Genomic DNA, 6,000 nt, shown 5'->3' on the forward strand with positions numbered 1-6,000 from the left:
ACACAATGATCATAAGAGAAATTACTTTTTTTGACAAGGTATAGCTCTATAATTCAGTGAAGTTTACAACTACTAAGAAAAATGTGGGCAATTTTGACACCCTTTTGTGAAGAAAATGGGATTTTTCTGGGCTTCAAAATTTGTTAGGTCTTGCAGTGCCTCTGTAATAACAGTGAGCTTTTAATATATGTTTAAGTGCAGAACTTCCATCATTATGGTAAAAATTAAACTGCTGTTGATGTAAGATTCTCAAATTCTGCTTATAAACGTTCAGATAAAGAAGAGAGAGCGATGAATAGAGAAACTCTGCCCACTGCGTGCAATAAAAGCTTGCTTAAGTAAAACCAGCTAAATGAATCAATGGTGAACTTTGTTTAATTAGGCAACAATAAGGTCAAGATTTCAGCCACATCTGGCTTGAAGTTTGGCAATGCTGTCAAATTAAATACAAAAGCAATTAAGCAGTCATCACTGCACTTTGAATAAAGTGTTACAGTTTTTATGTGGTTTTGACTTGTTTCATGAGCTTAATTTTTCAAGTTTTTTCCACTGAAGGCTTTTTCTGTTCTTATGCAAGTGGCTGGTGGCTTTAGTCCTCTTTTATTTGCCTTAGCAAGCAGATTTATTTGGAGTCTGTAAATGTAGTGTAAATTTCCTTATCTCCTTTTCTAGTAATTGGTATTAGAGCTCACTGGAGAGAATAGGACCATTGAAGTATTTCCAGGCATCATTTCTGTTTAAATAAAGAGGAAGACTGAAAATTGGACAGAACCTGAAACCAGCAAGTTAAATACTTCACATGTTAAATTTTCAGCTTTTGGGAAGCTGGTGAAAATCTTGAGCTTCAGTACTCTGTTTAGGCTGATAAAGACAGCAATCCTGTCAGCATCCTGTAAGTTACAATGGCAGCTTCAGTTCTTGCAAATGAGGGGGCTTTTCTGTGTTGTTTCTTTGTATTGTTGCTGAACTCTAATTTATCTTCTCAATATAAAGTGTTTTTATTTAAAACTTCTGTGGGTCAGCCTACCAAGGTAGATATGTTTGTTCTCGTGTAGTCTCTATTTTATAAATAATATGCAACTTGAAAATAGTAGCTTAAACTATTTCAGAAACATAAAAGGTTTATTTTAAGCTTTTTGAAAATTTCTCACCAATGAATAAATTAAATAGCAGTAATTGATTTTGTAGAGCAGGAAGCCGTATTTATCCATGTGTGAAATGAATGAGAAGTGAGCAATAGGTTAATGACTATATATACACCGTATATTGTATATAATGTATGTAGATGTATATTATTAGGGCGAAAGTTATGCTATTATATATTTCTATTTTAAAAAAATAGCAAAAGCAACAATAACTTTGGAGAGGTTGATTTTGGGGAGTATTTGGAGTGAAATATTTTCTTTTTTTTTTTTTTCAGTTAGTTAAACAGGTTTCAAAACTAATAATTAATTTGTATCCTGAATCCTAAATCCTACTTGTGTTAACTATCACATAAAATTAAAGATATTTAATATTTCTACATTTCAGGAAGGGAAAAAATAACTGTTCCATATCCCTGCTGAGCTCACACATTCATGTAATACATTGTTTGCAAGATTACTGTGGTGTAATATCCATGTTTCAGTTGACAGATCTCTGAAAATCTGAATTTTAACAGTTCTTATTTCTGATTTATCTGAACTCTTGGAATTTGCTTGAAGATAATTACAGTTCAAACTTCAAACCTAATAAATAAAGGTTATGCAGGGAAGGAGAAAGATGTCACCCACAGACTTGACCCATGTCAGAGATCTTGTCTAAAGACTAATCAGTCTGGATTTGCGTGGAGTACTTGGCTGGTTTAAAGGTAGAGCAGCATGGGAAACCTTGAGGTGGAACTTAAAGCATGGGAAGAACTGGGAGACATTGCAGGACTTTGGCATGGAAATGTGTTGGGATGCGATAGGTATTGTACAAGAAGATGTGATAGTCTCTTGTGGTGTCTCACATCTGGATGCCTTTAAGTTTAGCAAGACTTCTTCCATGTTTTCCTTTTCTGAAGATTCTTTGACATGCCAATCCTACTTCTAGACGTATGGCATCCTTAATTTTAAAGATAATTATGAATTCTCTTCAATTCAGAAATGAACAGAAACACTTTAGGAGCAACAAATTAATGCAGTCTGGCGCAGAACTGACATCATTGAAAGTGAGAGAATTTTGGCATAAATGGTAGTGTGAAAGTGGACAAGAAGATGATTTTACTCCTTGCTACATAACCTGTTGTTGTGGTTTAACCCCAGCCAGCAACTAAGACCACACAGCTGCTCTCTCACTCTCCCTATCCCCTGTAGGGTAAGGAGAAGAGGGAGAAAAAGAGAGCAGGGAAAACAAACACCCCAAAACTTCATGGGCTGAGATAAAGGCAGTTGGACAGAATGATAATGGAAAAGAAAAGTAACAATAGTAATTATAATGGTAAAAGAATATACAAAATAACAAGTTGCTCTCACCACCCAAAGATTAGTTGCCCAGCCTGTCTGGAGCAGTGATTGTGGATCCCTGCTCTCTGGCCAACCCACATTTATATACTGAGCATGACATCTGTGGTATGGAATATTCTCTTGGCCAGCTTGTTCTGTCTGTGCTCCCTGTCAGCTTCTATGGGAAGATGAAAGAAGTCCTTGACTAATACAAACATCCCTGGCAATAACTAAACCAATAAGCATTATCAACATTACTTTCATACCAACTCTGAAATGCAGCAGCCACTAGAAATAAAATTAACTCTATCCCAGCTGAAACTGGGACACTTATTAGCAGTAGGTTTTGATGTGGCACAAAACACATTTCTGTAACATTGCTTTATTGTTATTAATGACAGAAATTACAAACTTTACATTCAGATACATTTTCATAAGATATAGAAACAATTTGACTTTAAATATCCACGAAGCTGTCATATCAGGCTCCTATAAGTTCTGTCATTTTTTAAAAACACTGTCTATAAGGTGAAAGCAGAAATCATGTTCAGAACACTTGTGTTTTATAATCAGTGGAACCTGAAATTGATGCTAGAGCTGTAGAACTTTGAGTAATAAGATCTTTTGGAGAGGAATAAAGGCTATGGATAATGTAAGGAAAAAAGTTTTCTGGGATTTGATGGTCTGTGAACTGGCAGTGAAGAGGACAGGGCTCTCATTTCAGCCTCACAATCATTAGTGAGGTTTAAGTGCCCCCAGTGTAATTTTCTAAGTAGTGAGTTTTCATTGCTGACTCTGAGACCCAATTTTTAGTATTAATTTCCCATTTCATCAGTGCAATTGAAGGAAAAATTTGACAAAAATTGGAGAAATTGGAGAGAAGGAAGGAGATTCTATGCCTGTGTTTGGTGTTGATAGGCTCAATTAATAGGAAAAAGTGATAGTGGCTTTCTTTGAATGCTTTTAATTATCTTAAGATAACATTTAAATGGTGAATTCAACAGACTAATGTTGTTTTAAAGAGAAAGCAAAAGGAACAAAAATCTGTAAATGTGAGCTAGAAATTCCATCTGTGAGTAGATCCTTCTGCATTCCTCTTAGATGAAAAAGTTTGTTATGGAGGAGCTGACAGTGTATGATTTATGATAGTGATTCTTTACTCAGGCATAAATGCATGAAGGTTTAACAAGATGCTCATACAATCCATTCTACCCCTCTTCCTCCATCACTCCTTGTACCAACTCTCATGCTCATTACACTTGCTCACATTTAATTTCCTTGCTGAGGGGGTTAGTTGCTAATGACAACCAGAATACAAGCTGTAGGATCACTTTGTCATTCAGCAGTTCTACAAAATTACACCAAAAAATTGTAATTTAACTGAGTTATAAGCCATGATGTGATTCTGAAGAGGGGGGCTGGCTTCAGTGGGATTCATTTGAAGTGTGCTTTTATCACTGCAAGGAAAACATGTCCTGTGCATGCTATCTTAAAGAATTGATCTATGTCACTTCTGAACTGTAAAAAAATAGTGTAATTTTAAAACCAATACTATATTTTCTTCATTTTTTCCCCACTAACTCATTCATAATTGTGTTTAATGGTTTACTTTAACATTTTAGTTATGCAGATCTTTGCGCTGAGGTTCAGTGATACTAAGATCAACATTGTTTTCATGACAAAAATGAACCCAATACTAGAAACTGAGAAAATAAACTGCTATCAGTCTGGTCATTACATCTTTTGTGACTTCATGTAAAGTTTTCATTCGCTTGTGTCATCCAGTGATTGCTAACTGTGAAAAAGGTCTGGGAAATCATTGGCTATTAAGTTGTTTCACTGTAGATCAATGTTTAGAAAATAAGTTCACTGAACACTATTGGACTACTGTATGCTTTTGAATTCTTAGTATTTTTGGTGGTATGTGGACTCATTGTTGAAGTACTTTTTCAGGACAGTTAGATGGAAGGAAGGAAACCTGTAATCCCACCAATAGTTTGTATTTAGTAGACAAAATAAAAATACCATTGACATTATTTTTGAAGGATCAGAACAGAATATCAAAAGTGTTCTTTGTGACAGGGACCAGTCATTTAGGGTTTTTCATGGAGTAAATTTAATAATGCTTAAAAAAGAACTTTTTGAATAACCTGTGAAGAAGGCTCATATTTAGCAATTCTATTAACTTGTATTTTTATGAAATGTTTATACTCTTCATCTTAACTAACCAGGGTAAGACCTGGACTTCTGTTAAATATACTGACAACAAAGCAATCTTTGGCCTGATTTCTAAGACACACAGCAATAGGGTTTGTTGGGGTTTTTTTGGGTTAACTCCAGTAAACTACCCATAGGGTTAAATCAGAAAACATTATTTATATATATAACGATAAAACAGTATTGTAATTCTGTTGCATATGCAATTAGAGATAATTTCATTGGTTTTTGGAAGAATAGTAAAAGCACAACTGGAAAGTAATTCCTTTTAACTCAACTGAGTTGATTCCACAGTGATGTCCTATTCTAAATGTGAAACCTACAGGTCTGGGCATGCATTTCCACATGCTGGGGGCTTGTTACTTCGAATTAGGTGTAGGTAACTTACTTGCCAAAGATATGAACCCTGACTAACAAGCATATTCAGGGCTTTGAGCTCATTCCCTGCTGTTTACTTCTTAGACTCACATCTGACTCACTTTTGTGTTGTTGAGTTTCTGTGATTGCTTCACTTGGGTATGAAAACAGGACACTCCTGTTCTATCAACCCTGAGCTCTGATCTCACTAACCAGTTAAGGTCAGCCTGAGTTTGGTCTGCAAAGATAAGAAGTAGAGAACCGTCTTTTTTTTGTGTGTGCGTGTGCTTATGAGTCTTAACTCTTGTTTCACCTTGGGGAAGACCATGCTTTCACGTGGGACTCAGTAGTAGTGTTTGAACATAAATTCCTACAGCTCATATTAAGAAAATTCTTATTTATAGAAAATTAATGCCTGTGTGAGACTGAACAGCAATGAATAGATCCAGAAAATCCTGGGATGGCTTTTGTATTTAAATAAAAGGAAACTGCAAGGTTACTTTTATTTTCCAAATGGAACCTAGCTTTACCCAAAGCAAAGATGTGCCATGGAGGATGTCATTACAGAAGGGCTTCCTAGCAGCAGCTGAACTGAGTGTTTAGGTGACTTTGAGTTGGATGGCACATCAAGAAGGGATACTGCTGTAAGGTAGAGCTGTAGGTGTTGAAGATTTTGAATTTTGATCAGTTACAGATGAAGTCAAAGTAAGATTCCTTAAAATCCCTGATTCCTTATTAGTATTTTATTCATTTGCATTTTGATAGTCTGGCAGTCCTGATAGTAAGTGTTAACATAAGCTGCAATTTTTTCTTGAGGGACTATCCAGGTCATTTGTTTTGGGGGGTAGAAATTAACTTGGATTTCAGTTTCTGGAATAAAAGCCTTGGATTACCCTGAGACTTAACAGTAACACCTGTTTTGTGGTTTGTGTGGGGTTTTCTCCTTCCACCACCCCCCCCA

The sequence above is a fragment of the Calidris pugnax genome, unplaced genomic scaffold (genome assembly GCF_001431845.1).
Source record: "Calidris pugnax isolate Ruff unplaced genomic scaffold, ASM143184v1 scaffold63, whole genome shotgun sequence".
Lineage (NCBI taxonomy): Eukaryota > Metazoa > Chordata > Aves > Charadriiformes > Scolopacidae > Calidris > Calidris pugnax.